The following is an 18488-nucleotide window of genomic DNA, read 5'->3' as shown; positions in this document are numbered from 1 at the left end:
CCTGTCTCCTTGCCATCTTTTCTGTTCTCTTCCCAGAATGTCTCTGGTAAAATGTTGAACTCCATGGACTGATCTACTGCATTTCTTACTTTCTGTTCCCCTCCCCGACCATCCATCTTTGCCTGTCAATCTACTTTCTAGAAAGTTCATTTGACTTTATCTTCTACTCTCTGAATAATTTTTTTCTTACTATAAGTTTAATTACCAGGATTGCTTATTTTCCAATTGTTCTTTCATAGAATGCCTTTATCATTTCATCTTTCTTTCTGAAGATATTACAGGTTGTTTAAAAGCTTTTCTTTTGCTTCCTGAATTACCTCTATTTTCTCTGACCCCCTCCAACCCTTTCTTTATTTCTCTGTTTTGATCTCTATATTTTATTCCATAGTTTATATATATACTCAAATATCTGGTGATGCTCTTACTCTTCATTTATATTTAAGACATTCATATATATATATATATCACATATATATGTGTGTGTGTGTGTGTGTGTGTGTGTGTATGTATATATATAAAGAAAATATAAAATTCATTTATATTTAGAGACAGTGAATCCCCATAATACTGACTGGAAACCCTGCATGGGGACATGGCGTGTTTGTTACCTGTCAGGCATCCCTGCGAGGTAACTGGGTCAGGGGGTTTCTAACCTTTTCTATGGGGTCTCCAAATGCCAGCAGGGTCATTTCTTTGGGCTGTTCAGTTTCTCTAGGTAAGAACCCTTCAAACACTTGCCTAAGCCTGTCCCTGGCTGTAGGTGGGGGCTGTGCTGCACAACAGTCTGGAGGGTCTCACCTGCTCATGCTATAGAGTTTCAGTTAATTCCTCATGTTTCACCTCTCCATCCTGGGTCTAGTTTCTTAGTCCAGAGCATTTCTGACTCAGTTTAGCACAAGACTGTCTCAAAGCCTCCAGTGAGTGAAGAAGTGGTAGCATCAGTGAGAGAGAGGTTGGGAGAGGAACAGGGTCTAACTACTAACACTCCCTTCCCCTAAACCCTGCTAACTCTGTAACTACTCCTAACCAACCCTCCTTTTCTGGCTGCACTCTCTCCCTGTCTCTTAAGCATCCCCCACACCCTCCCTACCTCTGAAGCCTCCCCAGGGTCCTGCAGAGAGGATCAGCAGGCTTCTCCCACTGCGCCTCAGCCACCCCTCTTCACTGCTGGGGGCCGTCCTCCAGAGAAGCATGCCCGTCGCTTGTTTAGGAGTATCTCCTCCTTGGGTTGTTCTCTCTCATTCCCACTCTCTCTCTTTTTATAGTCTTTTGATTCCTTGCTGCGATTTTAGGGAAATTTTTGGAGTAAGAAGATATATATGCATGTGTTCAATCTGATAGAACCAAAAGTCCCCAGTCTAATAAATCTGATTTTATGTACTTATTATGAATTTCACTCTATTCTATATGTTTATCCAGAGACCTTTAGGTTAGTCTAAATCAACTACCAACTACCTAACAATTCCTTTTAGGGAGGATATTGTAAAAATCATCTTAATCCTCTGTTACTTTCTACAGAGCATCAGGCAAAGTGAGCTAAATTCCTCCATAAATTTATCTTGATAGCATCTCACTGTTTTGTCAGCTTGAGAACTTCAGACCAATAATCAGTTTGAGGCAGATGTTGGATCAATTTCTCAATGTGAAGTAAGAAGGAAGAAAGGAAGGGAAGGAAAGATGGAGACAGAAGGATGGGGTGGGAAAAGAAAAAAGAAACAGACATCAAGAAAAGGACTTAAAAACAGAATAGTAAGAGGGTTGTTTCAAGTAAATAACTGTTTCAAGAAAAGCTATGTAATTTCTTAAATAAGAAAAGGATTGCAGAAAATCTTCTGACTTCAGAACAACTCTAAACAATGATCACTCCCTCGGAAGGCGGCTGAGTAACTGATACCACGGAATGTTCACCATGAAACACAATTCAGTCATTCATCCAACAACCTTCCCAAAAATTCATATAAAAAGCACCATTTTTGAGCAAAAAACTATTCATATAAGAAATTCTCATAACTACATGCCCAGATTATCTTCCACTTAGGTACTCACCCTGTTGGTGTCCTGGCAGGTGTCCATTTTTAGTTTAAAAATTCATGCATATATGTATGTACTAACACATATATATATGTATTCATCACTTCATCCCCAAATACAAGTCAGCTCATTGGTTATCCTTTTAATATACTACTTGAATATGCTTTTATTTTCCTGAGTACGTTTCTTACAAATTTGTCTACTTGAAATTATGTAATTCTCTCTAGACTGTGTCATACTCAATTATGGGTCAATAACTTAAAAAAAAATTAACTGTACTGTTTACAACACTTCTAATGTAGTTGTGGTCATATTTTTAAGCTTGATAAGATGGAAGGCTTTGTAGTAAGATTGACCTTGTTTTAAATATGAACTCTTCCACTTACTGAATGTATGACTTTCAGGCAGCTAATAATCAAACAGCCATAATATTATCTATTTTGCAAGTCATTATGAGGGTTAAATCATACAATGTATATAAAGAACCTGACATATTGTAAGTGCCCAATAAAATAAAAGCTATTAAAATATGAGAAGACATTGAAATCTAAAACTCTCTAAAAGCACATCTTTTCAAAGTGAACTGTTTTCACTTTCTTTAGGCATTACGTCACTGGCAGCCTGGTCAACTGGAAGCAACTTGTCAGCCACAGAGGAGCAACGGAAAAGTTCCTGCAGGCAATGAGGAATGGCAACATGAAAGTTGGGGAAAAAGGAGATGCGGAAAAAAAGTAAAGAAGGTATCTGACTCTGGATCAGTTTCTTAACCTTTTTGGTATATACTTTATTTAATTACAAAATTAGGATGTTGGATGAAGTCCTTCCAGATGTTCATGATAAAGTTCTGTGGTTAGATTAGTTTTGGAACATGTATGCCTCTGTTTCATGCCTGCTCTCCCCAGTTCGAGGCACCAGTTTAGTTTGGTTTTACCTGGCGTATTACAAATTATCTGCCTACAGATCTTCCCCATTTTTGTTCAGATACTACTTCTTAACATATCTTGGAAAGGATAGATGAATTGACCTGCAATTTCCATTCTGTAATACGTTTCTCCGAGTTTTACAACTTCAGCTAAAGGTTTTGGTGAACAAACAAAGGGAAAACTAGTATGTCAGAAGTTTAATTTATTGATGCTGTCTCCTAGAGCAGCATATAAACTTCTAGAGTGGGAGAAAAATCTATCATGACTTCAATGAAACTGGACATTTCTAGGTATGGTAACATCCCATCTATGTGGTGCCATCGATATCATGGGCCACCGATCACCAAAGCACTGGCTGAACCGCTGCCAACTCTGTGGTTTTGATTTGGTTAGGAGGATAGATTCCCGGAACACATCTGGCGGTTCTGGCAATCAATGAATGAAATGATGGGATTGGCTGCTCAGTGATCAACGTGATCTGAATGGAAAATAACTATGGGATAAATTAATCTGTTGGCTGCAGGACTGTACCGTGATACCAGAATAATACTCAAATGGACATTCCTGATGAATATTTTTTAATACTGCCACATAAATAGTTTAAATGGTTAAAAATAGTTTGTTATTAAATATTTCTATTTTTTCTGTCAAGCCACCAACATTTGCTTTTATCTGAAAGTAAGGGACTGCTGCATATAAAAGAATCTATAGTAGGAAAGAGGCCAAATAACCTGCCAGAAAAAGATCTAGGAGCCAGATGTTCTGTCAGTAACTTTCCACGTAGCCTTCAATACATCTGTTTGCTTACTTGTAAAAATAACTAGTCTCAAGGAGTTTGTAATTTCAGTTGATTATATTTACAGATTTGGGATTTTCATTTTAATGCCTTCTTATATTACAAAATCATTCTTAATTTATCTATATAAAAGTGATAAAGTGAATGACTATATTGATGTTCTTTAATTAATTACATGCACTAAAGCCCCCTCCTTCATCTTAATTGTAGGAATTCTAAGAGCCTGTTGCAACATTTTCCTTTTTTTCTCTTAATATGTCTCTTTCCCCTCAAAGCTGCTAAGGTTTTAAAGAATTCTAATTATTTGTATCTTTTCACTAAATACTACTCCAAAAACAACTTTTCTTCTTTTCAAAAGGAAATTTATCAAAACACAACTGTGTAGAACCCAAAGAATGATTGTGTTGGTAGTAGATTACCAACCATCCTAGTTTATCCAGTCCTGAAGGGCTTCCCACTGTGCAGGGCTTTCTGAAATAAAACTGAGACAGTCCTTGACAAACTGAGACAGTAGGTCACTTCTGCTGGTAGCTTGAGAGAAGGACTGGGTATGGTGATCAGAAAGTTGCAATTTTAATCCTCCTATTAGAAGTACTCTTCTTTCATTGCCAAATAGCTGTAGAAGGCAATCAAACACCAGATGGATGAATGAATTTAATGACCTCTTAAGTTTCCCTTATACCAGTGCTTCTCAATTCTGGCTTCTTACTAGAATTATCTGGTTAACTTTGTAAAAATGATACTATTCCCTGACTTAACGGGTCTGAAAGTGAGCCAGGTCAATAGGATATATGTTTGAAATTCCTTAGTTGATTCTAATGTTACCTAGGGCCAAGAATCATTACTTTTCATACATTTCTGAGACTCACACTATAGGGTCTAGCAAGAGCCATTCAAAGGAGGAGAAATCTACCTTATGATCTCTGACTTTTCAAATATTACAGGCAAATTTCCATTTCACATTTAAAACTAATGAGAACCTACAAACTGACTTTAAATTTATTCACTGAAGAATCATGATTTGTTTAAGTTCTTGATTTGTCACATTTTCATTCTGACCATCAACTACCACCATCTATTGACATGTTTTTGTTTTGTTTTTTTGCACAAGAAACTGTATGAGGCACCACAGGGCCACAAATATTTAAAACTCAGGTCTCCATCTTCTGGGAGCTCACCACAGAATATATGAAAGGCAACTAAAGGATCAAGCAAATGACCCCAAGAGGAGTTCAAAGAAGAAAGACAGTTGGGAAATTAGCACAGAGCAGGTAGGGTTTAAAGAAGGCCTTGAGGACTGGGCAGAATTTCAACTAGAAGGCATTCTAAGTGGGGAGAAAGGTAGTTGGGGATGAATAAGAAGAAAGTTACCAGCACCAATATATATATACCAATAAAAACGTCCACATTCTGAGCAGTGAAAACTACATCTCGGCATGCATGTAGCTCTATATGAGGACAAAAGTTGAGGAAGATGACACAATCAGCATAATCACTTCTTCAGTGGTACCCACTCATGACATTGAAGAGGAGGATTCGAGTGGCAGATGAAGCAGCTGGTTCAGCAGGGGCTTAAAAAACGGCCTCGGGAGAGGGGCGGAAGATGGCGGCGTGAGTAGAGCAGCGGAAATCTCCTCCCAAAACCACATATATCTATGAAAATATAACAAAGACAACCCTTCCTAGAATAAAGACCAGAGGACACAGGACAATATCCAGACCACATCCGCACCTGAGAGAACCCAGCGCCTCGCGAACGGGATAAGATACAAGCCCCGGCCCCGCGGGAGCCGAGCGCCCCTCCCCCCAGCTCCCGGCGGGAGAAGAGCAGGCAGAGCGGGAGGGAGACGGAGCCCAGGACTGCCGAACACCCACCCCAGCCATTCGGGCCACAGTGCAGGGCGCTCGATACTGGGAAAACAGGGCAGCAAGAACAGTGAGCGGGCACCGGAGGCCGGGCGACAGAGGACATAAGAAAAGCGTGCGACCATTTTTTTTTTTTCTGTTTTGTTTTGGAGAGCGCTTTTTGGAAGTCTTAAAGGGATAGGGCTCCCAATACAAGGGAAACAGGGGAGCAAGAACAGTGAGCGGGCACCAGTGACCTGGCGCCAGAGGACACCACAAAAGCGAGCGACCATCTTTGTTTTGTTTTGTTTTGTTTTGGCGAGCGCTTCTTGGAAGTCTTAAAGGGATAGGGACCCCAATACTAGGGAAACAGGGCAGCAAGACCGGTGAGCAGATGCCTGAGGCTGGCGCCGGAGAATAAAGAAAAATGAGCGGCCACCTTTGTTTTTTTAATTTAAATTTTTTTTTTTTTTTTTTTGTGGTCGTTATTTTGTTTTGGAGGGTGCTTTTTGGACGTCTTAAAGGGGCAGGGCGGGACACTTAATCCAGAGGTAGGGAAGCCGGGGATCTCTGGGCACCCTAACCCCTGGGCTGCAGGGAGCAGGGAGGCCCCTTACGCAGATAAATAGCCTCCCAGCCGCTCCCCCTCCAACGCGACTCCACCATTTTGGAGTAGCTGCCCGAGCCAGGCCACGCCCACAGCAACAGCGGAGATTAACTCCATAGCAGCCGGGCAGGAAGCAGAAGCCCTGTCTGCGCGCAGCTGCCCAGCACAAGCCACTAGAGGCCGCTGTTCTCCCAGGAGAGGAGGGCCACAAACCAACAAGAAGGGAAGTTCTTCCAGCCGTCACTCGTCCCAGTTCTGCAGACTATTCCTATCACCATGAAAAGGCAAAGCTACAGGCAGACAAAGATCACAGAGACAACACCAGAGAAGGAGACAGACCTAACCAGTCTTCCTGACAAAGAATTCAAAATAAGAATCATAAACATGCTGACAGAGATGCAGAGAAATACGCAAGGGAAATGGGATGAAGTCTGGAGGGAGATCACAGATGCCAGAAAGGAGATCGCAGAAATGAAACAAACTCTGGAAGGGGTTATAAGCAGAATGGATAGGATGCAAGAGGCCATTGATGGAATTGAAACCAGAGAACAGGAATGCATAGAAGCTGACATAGAGAGAGACAAAAGGATCTCCAGGAATAAAACAATGTTAAGAGAGCTGTGTGACCAATCCAAAAGGAACAATATCCATATTATAGGGGTTCCAGAAGAAGAAGAGAGAGGAAAAGGGATGGAAAGTATATTGGAAGAAATAATTGCTGAAAACTTCCCCAAACTGGGGGAGGAAATAATCGAACAGACCACGGAAATACACAGAAGCCCCAACGGAAAGGATTCAAGAAAGACAACACCAAGACACATAATAATTAAAATGGCAAAGATCAAGGACAACGAAAGAGTTTTAAAGGCAGCTAGAGAGATAAAGGTCACCTATAAAGGAAAACCCATCAGGCTAACATCAGACTTCTTGACAGAAACCCTAAAGGCCAGAAGAGAATGGCATGATATATTTAATACAATGAAACAGAAGGGCCTTGAACCAAAGATACTGTATCCAGCACGAGTATCATTCAAATATGACGGTGGGATTAAACAATTCCCAGACAAAAGCTGAGGGAATTTGCTTCCCACAAACCACCTCTACAGAACATCTTACAGGGACTGCTCTAGATGGGAGCACTCCTAGAAAGAGCACAGCACAAAACACCCAACATATGAAGAATCGAGGAGGAGGAATAAGAAGGGAGAGAAGAAAAGAATCTCCAGACAGTGTATATAACAGCTCAATAAGCGAGCTAAGTTAGGCAGTAAGATACTAAAGAGGCTAACCTTGAACCTTTGGTAACCACGAATTTAAAGCCTGCAATGGCAATAAGTACATATCTTTCAATAGTCACCCTAAATGTTAATGGGCTGAATGCACCAATCAAAAGACATAGAGTAATAGAATGGATAAAAAAGCAAGACCCATCTATATGCTGCTTACAAGAAACTCACGTCAAACCCAAAGACATGTACAGACTAAAAGTCAAGGGATGGAAAAACATATTTCAAGCAAAGAACAGCGAGAAGAAAGCAGGGGTTGCAGTACTAATATCAGACAAAATAGACTTCAAAACAAAGAAAGTAACAAGAGATAAAGAAGGGCACTACATAATGATAAAGGGCTCAGTCCAACAAGAGGATATAACCATTCTAAATATATATGCACCCAACACAGGAGCACCAGCATATGTGAAACAAATACTAACAGAAATAAAGGGGGAAATAGACTGCAATGCATTCATTCTAGGAGACTCCAACACACCACTCACCCCAAAGGATAGATCCACTGGGCAGAAAATAAGTAAGAACACGGAAGCACTGAACAACACAGTAGAGCAGATGGACCTAATAGACATCTATAGAACTCTACATCCAAAAGCAGCGGGATATACATTCTTCTCAAGTGCACATGGAACATTCTCCAGAATAGACCACATACTAGGCCACAAAAAGAGCCTCAGAAAATTCCAAAAGATTGAAATCCTACCAACAAACTTTTCAGACCACAAAGGCATAAAACTAGAAATAAACTGTACAAAGAAAGCAAAGAGGCTCACAAACACATGGAGGCTTAACAACACGCTCCTAAATAATCAATGGTTCAATGACCAAATCAAAATGGAGACCCAGCAATATATGGAAACAAATGACAACAACAACACTAAGCCCCAACTTCTGTGGGACACAGCAAAAGCAGTCTTAAGAGGAAAGTATATAGCAATCCAAGCATATTTAAAAAAGGAAGAACAATCCCAAATGAATGGTCTAATGTCACAATTATCGAAATTGGAAAAAGAAGAACAAATGAGGCCTAAGGTCAGCAGAAGGAGGGACATAATAAAGATCAGAGAAGAAATAAATAAAATTGAGAAGAATAAAACAATAGCAAAAATCAATGAAACCAAGAGCTGGTTCTTCGAGAAAATAAACAAAATAGATAAGCCTCTAGCCAGACTTATTAAGAAGAAAAGAGAGTCAACACAAATCAACAGTATCAGAAATGAGAAAGGAAAAATCATGATGGACCCCACAGAAATACAAAGAATTATTAGAGAATACTATGAAAACCTATATGCTAACAAGCTGGGAGACCTAGGAGAAATGGACAACTTCCTAGAAAAATACAACCTTCCATGATTGACCCAGAAAGAAACAGAAAATCTAAACAGACCAATTACCAGCAAAGAAATTGAAGCAGTAATCAAAAAACTACCAAAGAACAAAACCCCCGGGCCAGATGGATTTACCTCGGAATTTTAACAGACATACAGGGAAGACATAATACCCATTCTCCTTAGAGTTTTCCAAAAAATAGAGGAGGAGGGGATAATCCCAAACGCATTCTATGAAGCTAACATCACCCTAATACCAAAACCAGGCAAAGACCCCAGCAAAAAAGAAAACTACAGACCAATATCCCTGATGAACGTAGATGCAAAAATACTCAACAAAATATTAGCAAACCGAATTCAAAAATACATCAAAAGGATCATACACCATGACCAAGTGGGAATCATCCCAGGGATGCAAGGATGGTACAACATTCGAAAGTCCATCAACATCATCCACCACATCAACAAAAAGACAAAAACCACATGATCATCTCCATAGATGCTGAAAAAGCATTTGACAAAGTTCAACATCCATTCATGATAAAAACTCTCAGCAAAATGGGAATAGAGGGTAAGTACCTCAACATAATAAAGGCCACCTATGATAAACCCACAGCCAACATTATATTGAACAGCGAGAAGCTGAAAGCATTTCCGCTGAGATCGGGAACTAGACAGGGATGCCCACTATCTCCACTGTTATTTAACATAGTACTGGAGGTCCTAGCCACGGCAATCAGACAAAATAAAGAAATACAAGGAATCCAGATTGGTAAAGAAGAAGTTAAACTGTCACTATTTGCAGATGACATGATACTGTACATAAAAAACCCTAAAGACTCCACCCCAAAACTACTAGAACTGATATCGGAATACAGCAAAGTTGCAGGATACAAAATCAACACACAGAAATCTGTGGCTTTCCTATATACTAACAATGAACCAACAGAAAGAGAAATCAGGAAAACAACTCCATTCACAATTGCATCAAAAAAAAATAAAATACCTAGGAATAAACCTAACCAAAGAAGTGAAAGACTTATACTCTGAAAACTACAAGTCACTCCTAAGAGAAATTAAAGGGGACACTAACAGATGGAAACTCATCCCATGCTTGTGGCTAGGAAGAATTAATATCGTCAAAATGGCCATTCTGCCCAAAGCAATATACAGATTTGATGCAATCCCTATGAAACTACCAGCAACATTCTTCAATGAACTGGAACAAATAATTCAAAAATTCATATGGAAACACCAAAGACCCCGAATAGCCAAAGCAATCCTGAGAAAGAAGAATAAAGTAGGGGGGATCTCACTCCCCAACTTCAAGCTCTACTATAAAGCCATAGTAATCAAGACAATTTGGTACTGGCACAAGAGCAGAGCCACAGACCAATGGAACAGACTAGAGAATCCAGACATTAACCCAGACATATATGGTCAATTAATATTTGATAAAGGAGCCATGGACATACAATGGCGAAATGACAGTCTCTTCAACAGGTGGTGCTGGCAAAACTGGACAGCTACATGTAGGAGAATGAAACTGGACCATTGTCTAACCCCATATACAAAAGTAAACTCAAAATGGATCAAAGACCTGAATGTAAGTCATGAAACCATTAAACTCTTGGAAGAAAACATAGGCAAAAACCTCTTAGACATAAACATGAGTGACCTCTTCTTGAACATATCTCTCCGGGCAAGGAAAACAACAGCAAAAATGAATAAGTGGGACTATATTAAGCTGAAAAGCTTCTGTACAGCAAAAGACACCATCAATACAACAAAAAGGAACCCTACAGTATGGGAGAATATATTTGAAAATGACACATCTGATAAAGGCCTGACGTCCAGAATATATAAAGAGCTCACACACCTCAACAAACAAAAAACAAATAACCCATTAAAAAATGGGCAGAGGAACTGAACAGTTCTCCAAAAAAAGAAATACAGATGGCCAACAGACACATGAAAAGATGTTCCACATCGCTAATTATCAGAGAAATGCAAATTAAAACTATAATGAAGTATCACCTCACACCAGTAAGGATGGCTGCCGTCCGAAAGACAAACAACAACAAATGTTGGCGAGGCTGTGGAGAAAGGGGAACCCTCCTACACTGCTGGTGGGAACGTAAGTTAGTTCAACCATTGTGGAAAGCAGTATGGAGGTACATCAAAATGCTCAAAACAGACTTACCATTTGACATAGGAATTGCACTCCTAGGAATTTACCCTAAGAATGCAGCAATCAGGTATGAGAAAGATCAGTGCACCCCTATGTTTATCGCAGCACTATTTACAATAGCCAAGAATTGGAAGCAACCTAAATGTCCATCGATAGATGAATGGATAAAGAAGTTGTGGTACATATACACAATGGAATACTAGTCAGTCATAAGAAAAGGGCAAATCCAACCATTTGCAGCAACATGGATGAAGCTGGAGGGTATTATGCTCAGTGAAATAAGCCAAGCGGAGAAAGAGAAATACCAAATGATTTCACTTATCTGTGGAATATAAGAACAAAGGAAAAACTGAAGGAAGAAAACAGCAACAGAATCACAGAACTCAAGAATGGACTAACAGGTACCAAAGGGAAGGGGACTGTGGAGGATGGGTGGGTAGGGAGGGGTTGGGGGGGGAGAAGTAAGGGGGTATTAAGATCAACATGCATTGGGGGGGTAGGAGAAAAGGGAGGGCTGTACAACACAGAGAAGGCAAGTAGGGATTCTACAACATTTTGCTATGCTGATGGACAGTGACTGTAAAGGGGTTGATAGGGGGGACCTGTTATAGGGGAGAGCCTAGTAAACATAATATTCGTCATGTAAGTGTAGATTAGTGATACCAAAAAAAAAAAAAGGCAGTTCCTGTGTGGTAACCTCCAATGAGTTCTACACAAGAGTATAAAGGGCATATAAAAGTGTAGGCAAAGGGTCTGTTTGTGTTTATACAGAGGATCAAAGCCTAATTGGGCTACCCAGAAAATGAACTAAGATACAATATGAAAAAGAACTTCCAACATCAGCACTCTCTGGAAGACTCATGCCAGAAGATGATCATCAAAAAACCCCAACAAAGATCCACATACTGCTACGGGTGTAGATGCACTCATCCCACCAGTTCCTGGACTTCCCATGGGAATGAGGAAGGAGATATCTAAGCTGGCCTGTACATACAGTAAAAGAACAAATTTGACTGGATCTATACTGTTGGAACTCAAACAAGAATTAGGAGTAGTGTAAATTGTAGCGCTCCAAAATCTTACAACTACAGACTATTTACTGTTAAACGAACATAAGGCATGTGAACATTCCCCAGGAATGGGTTGTTTTAATTTGTCTGATTTCTCTCAGACTGTTCAATAACCATGATATAGGACAATATCCACCATATCATAGATAAGTTTTCACAAATGTCTAAGGTGCCTAACTGGTTTTCTTGGTTTCACTGGAGATGGCTGGTAATTACAGGTATGCTTTGGTTATGTAACTATACTCCTATTATGTTAATGTGTGTGCGCAATTTAAGTAGTAGCTTAAAACCTATACATGCTGAAGTTAATCTAAAAGAAGATATGTCCACGAAATAATCAATCTTCCCATGTTTTTTGCCGCCTGCTACTTCTATAGCTTTTCTTCTTCCTTCCTAATTACAACCCTTAAATAGAATTCGTGCCTCATATCAAATTTACCGAGTATCAGAATTCTTCTAAGTGGTAAAGATACCTCAAGACAAATGTTGGGCATAGAAGCTACAGGGCATAAATATGCAAAGAAATGAAAAGCTAGCCATTTCAAACAATAAGGCTTCTCTCTCACTTACCAACTTTACATTTCCCTGTATGGCCCCGGAAGATGACTGGTTAGCCAGAGACGGGTAAGATTCCTCAAGGGAGGAACAACCTAAGACAGGCACAGTCGCAGGGGGGCCATCAGGTGAGAACTTGGGGATCAACAGAGGTGAGGCTTAGAACCTCACCCCCCCTGTTCTGAGAGAAATCTTCTGCGTCCGTGGATGTTTTATTGCCCTTGTCTAGCTTGGATTAACACATAGTCTACAGGCACACACCTGATCATCTACATTTGCTCTCTTACAACACTAAACTATGTTTTCTACCTTTATCTTGTATCTACCTACCACTTCAGCATTTTATTAAAAATAATAATAATAAAGGGAGAAATATGGTATCCACATATAAATCTAGTATAAAAGTCAAATGAGTATTCATATTTGAACTGACTGTTTAGAGTTCATAATGCATGAGCAAAACCGAAAGTTTCTGTGATGACTGCCCTTGTACTTTTCACCATGTAACTTATTCACTATGTAAGAATTTGTTCTCCATGTAAGAACTTGTTTGTTATGCCTCAGAAGATTGGAGACTGACGAAAATTAGGCTTGGGGTGGATTAATGATTGTGCATTGAGCATTGACTCCCCTATACAGAATTTTATTGTTGTTAACAACCATTTGATCAATAAATATGAGAGATGCCCTCAAAAAAAGAAAAAAAAAAAGTATACACTTTCAGTGGTAAAATAATAAGTAACCGGGATGTAATGAATATAGTCAAGATATTATAACAGGTTTGGTATGGTGATAACTGGTACCTAGAATTGTCATGTATATAAATGTTGAATCACTATGTTGTACACCTGAAACTAATGTAATTTAATATTGTGTGTCAACTACCCTTCAATAAAAAATAATTATCTACAAAAAATAAATAAATAAATGGCCTCGGCCTCCAACCCAGAGAATGAGCCACTTGACAGCAGTGGCACAAGTCCCTTCCCTCTCTCGTGCTGGGTCCACGAAACAGACCTAATCACCCAGACATCAAGGCAAATGCTGCAGAGATCACTGCCAAACCCTTGAGATTCTTACTCTATCTGATCAAATAATTTTTTACTGTTGCAAGAATAGATTTAGAACAAAGAGCATACAAAAGTTACGTGTTATATGTCATGTTATGTAATTATCAATCACTGATTTTTCAATTACTTTTATAATATAATGGCCTTTTCTCTGGATTTCAGAATTAGAGCACCACTGTTCCATTTGTCTTTGCCTCGCTAAAACAGTTAATTTTCATATTTACTCCAATATCTGGTCTTCATGCAAGATACTAACTAAATGCCAACAAATGATCTGGGTATGCATCATCTCAGGAAGTCAGTTGGCAAAATTAACATTTAGAAGTAGGCACCACTGGTTATTTCACACATTATTAACTTATATTACAATTCAAATAAGCTTACAGCTGGCAAAAAAATCTCTTCTGTAAAGTGATCTCAAACATAATAGGCTTAATCAGAGATAAATTAAATTAGGCAGCCATGCATACTACAGCATATTAATCCTGAGTAGTTATTAAATACATTTTCTGTTATCAGTGATGTGAACAACATTATATGCAAACAAATTCTTCAAGAGGGTAGCAAATAAAGTTGATGTTTGGGATGCTATATGCCTTACATTTTCCCATGCTTTCTTATAATGTTAAATAATCTCAGCTAATAACGGCACTAGGTTAAGTCTCCATAAATGAGTCAACTTTGCTCCCAGGCAATTAAGCAAAAGAACAGCATACAAAACTGCCAGAGCGGTTTTGGATTTTTCCACAGGGAACTTTTGTACCTTTCTGTGGCAATTTTTTAAAGAAGGCATTTTTAAGTCACAGCTGGAGCAAAACCGTTCAAGATACACCATAGTGAATATTTGTTTATGGAAAAAAAGATGCATCTTATTTTGTGTTTTGGGTAACCTATGTTGCCTGAGAATATTCAAAGAAGGAAATTATTAAGGTTGAATACTGTGTTGTAAATAAGCTCCTACTATTCTCTTTCTTTCCTTAAATTGTAGTAATCTAAGTTATCAACCACACTCAGATTCCACAAGCTAGCAAATAGTGCTTCTGTGAAAGAAAATAGATACACCTAAGCCTTTACACACACATACACATTACCTTCCTTGATGGACTTTTGCCTTATTTTCTTGTCCTTTTATTAACCAAATGCTTTAATTTCCATATCCAGAAGAATTCAAGTTACTCGGTATGATCCTCACCTCAGGACCAAGTCTGAGAAACACATTTGACTTTCTTTGTGCTTTGCACATTTAAAACTCAATGTAAGATGACAAGAACATTAAGCTGCCCAGTGAGCAAAATGTGAAACTCATCACTATCGTTTCTTAGCTGTGGGTACAATAATTGGCAAATTAAAGTGCCTGAGAATAACTGGGCCACCTATGTCAAAAAGCATCACCTTGGTGTGGCTAATGAAGACAAATGTATGCAGCCAGCTTTACTGTCAACCCCTTCAACTACTGGCAGACTGAAAAGGCAACATTACGGAACCTACTTAGTCTATTGTAAAGTGCACACTGTGTAGAATTTTTGTTATTTAAAGTAATAAAACCCAACCACCCTCAATATTTTGTATATACGTATTTCTTGAATTAAGTGTATTACTTACTCCTGAAAACCCAGTGCCTTTCTTTTTAAGCTGGTAAACTGGGATCAATTTGCTTATTAAATGTTGAATTTGTAGCTATATAACAACTACATTCAAATAAATATAAATGCTACAAAAAAAGAACAGAACTTAGTTTTAATTAACTTGCTACTATTCATTCATTCATCCGGCCACCCATTTATCCATTTACTCAACATTTACTGAACACATAGTATGTTCTAAGCACTACTTGATACTTGGCAGAGAGAGATGAATGACATCTCCTTAAGCTTGTCAACTATTGGAGGAGAGATGCATCCATACAGACAACTAGGAGAGACTACATATTACTGAGTAATATTTTCAGTGCACCTCTATTCCCTTTAGACACTTAAGGGAGGAGACTCTTACACTGAATTCTAGGATGGTATAAAGAGGGCATAAAATGAGGATTATTTTGAGGCTGAACAAGTTTGAGAAAAGTCTTCCAAGCTGAAAGAACATCATGTGCAAAATCAATGAGACGGTCATGGTCTGCTTGAAGAAAACAAACTTGCCTTCAGAATACATGAAGGAAATAAAGACACGTGGCAAGCGGTCAGCAGGTGATGAAGAGGAAAGCCCGGGAGGGGTGAGAAGGGCCCAGAAGACATGCCCAGGAGTTTGGATTTAATTCTATAGCACAGTAATCTGCAGGACACATGCCAGAGAACCCTGGGATCCCAGGGAGGGAGGGAGACAGACTGAGGTGGGGTGACAGGAGGGAGGGAGGGTCTGGGCAGTCAGGACTGAGGACCATGCAACTCTACTTCAACCACAGTAGATTCACTAATACCTGTTTTATATTGGGCCTCCTTAATTTTTAAAATGACTTTGTAATTTGGAATAATTTTGGATTTATGCAAAAGTTACAAAGATAATACAGTTTCCCAATAACCCTCACTCAGTTTCCTCTAATATTAACCTCTTACATTACCAGGGCACATTTGTCACGACCAAGAAGCCAATATTGGTACATTGTTATTAACTAAACTCCAGACCTCACTTAGATTTCACCAGTTTTTCCAACAATGTACTTTCTCTCCCAGAATCCAGTCCAAGGCATCACATTGCAGTTAGTCACCATGTCTCTTTAGTGTCTTTTGATGTGTGACAGTTTCTCAGTTTTTCCTTGTTACTCATGAACTTGACAGTCTTGAGGAATATTAGTCAGGTATTTAATAGACTGTCCATCACTTTGGGTTTGTCTGATGTTTTCCTCATGACTAGATTAGGGTTTCAGGAAGAACAGCTCAGAGTCAAGGTACACTTTTCAACTCATCAAATCAGAGGGCATATGGTATCAACAAACTTATCACTTGTGATGTTAACCTTGATCACTTGGTTAAGGTAGTGTTTAAGCTTCTCCACTGCAAAGCTGCTATCCTTTATTCTTATGCTCTCTCTTTTGGAAGTCAGTCACTAAGTCCAGCCCACATTGGAGGGCAAGGGTGAGCCTCACTTCCTGGAGGGGGCCATATCTACCTATATTATTTGGAATTCTTCTATATGGAAAGTTTGGCTCTTCTACTCCAGTTAGTTGTTCAGTCATTCATTTATATTAGGATGAACTCACCTATATTCATTTTATACTTTGGGTTGTAATCCAATATCATGCCATCTATTTTGTTGCTCACATTCTTCCAGCTTGGGACATTGGGAACTCTTTTATCTTGGCCCTTTGTCATGGCCCCATCCTTAGTTTTTTGAGCACTTGATTGCTTTATGACAGGCAGATGTTCCAGGTTTGTATTTTATTTTTACTGCCCCAGACCTAGGACCAGCCATTTCTCCAAAGATCTCTAGTTCTTTTTGTTGGAGCAAGATATTTACAAACCAGTATCCAGGCACTGGTATGCTAATTGCTACTGAGATACCGCTGCCCCAGGCCCTTCAACAGGAAGAGCCAGGAAATATACATATATATTCAAGCCCAGTATACACCCATAGCTATAGTTGTTTCTGTATCTGTTCACATGTGTACATATTAAAGCTAAACATGAGTTCATACTGACAAGTTCAACCCTTAGTACTAAAGGGCTCACTCTAGCCTTTCCTGATTGGTTATCTGAAAATGCCTTGTTTTTCACCATCTATTTACTTATTTGCTCAACTCCAGTATTGAAACTTCTTTTGATAACAGATTTCTATTCTTTTTGAAACAATAGAGGAAAGCTTGAAAATAAAAATTGTAAGAGAAGACCATTAAATTATTTAATGTAATGTAGAAAAGTGATATAATTACATTTATATTTTTCGAAACATTATTCTGAAACTGAGTGAGGGATGGGCCAAAGGGGGCTGAGACTTGAGGTAAAGATAAACGTTATGAAGAATGCTGAGACACTTTATACAGAATAGCAAGGGCCTGCGGCAGTCATGGAATATAGAAGAGGAGTCGATCTGATAGACATTAATGCAGAGAGCTTAAGTGAGCATATGTGGAAAGTGAGAGAAAAGTTGGAGATGAATATGGATTAAGTAATGGGGTACACATTGTGCTTTTATCTGAGTTAGAAAATACATTGGGAAGAAATGATTTGGGAAGAAAATGGTTGAGTCTAGGGCATTTTTAGTGGAATATCCATGTGGACATGCTTCTAAGACCTCCTGAAATGTGGTTCTGGATTTAAAGAGAGTCATCTAAGCTGTAAAAGTGAATTTTGGGGTCTTAAGCCCAAAAAAGAAGATGGAAACTTTGGGAATACATGAAAAAGCCAGGAATGTGTGAAGAATAAGAAATAGAAGATCAGGGATAAAGCCTATACTACATCAGTATTGAGAGATATATTCTGAATTCTAACACAAAGCATAAAAAAGGAAAGAAGTTCTGAATTAGATAGTATATAGTATTACATAAATATAAAATGGCATTGTTTTTTATACAATTGCCATCACTGTAATTGTTCTGATTTTACCAGATCATTTCTTTTTCCTGGACAGACAGGAAGGCTGTAATTCCCACTATCCCTTGCATTTAGGTGTAAACGTGTATCTAGTTCTAGCCAAAGAATGTGGATTGCCACATGTAACACTAGCCCTTAAAATTTCCTTCAGGATCCTCTAACTCACTGTCTCTTTCACTGATACTAGGTATAAATGAAAGAATCCAAGAATGAAATACTAAATATTGTCCTTTCTTTTATCAGTCAAGTGCCTCACA

The 18488-nt window shown here is 38.9% G+C and overlaps 1 protein-coding gene across 14 annotated transcripts in view; it reads right to left on the bottom strand.

The window, feature by feature from the left end:
- ENOX1 (ecto-NOX disulfide-thiol exchanger 1) overlaps window positions 1-18488 on the bottom strand; it is a 572438-nt gene that overhangs the window by 231485 nt on the left and 322465 nt on the right. The gene's annotated exons all lie outside the window — the stretch shown is intronic.

This window comes from Manis pentadactyla, chromosome 17 (genome assembly GCF_030020395.1).
Source record: "Manis pentadactyla isolate mManPen7 chromosome 17, mManPen7.hap1, whole genome shotgun sequence".
Taxonomy (NCBI): domain Eukaryota; kingdom Metazoa; phylum Chordata; class Mammalia; order Pholidota; family Manidae; genus Manis; species Manis pentadactyla.
This window is presented reverse-complemented; position numbering and strand designations above follow the sequence as displayed.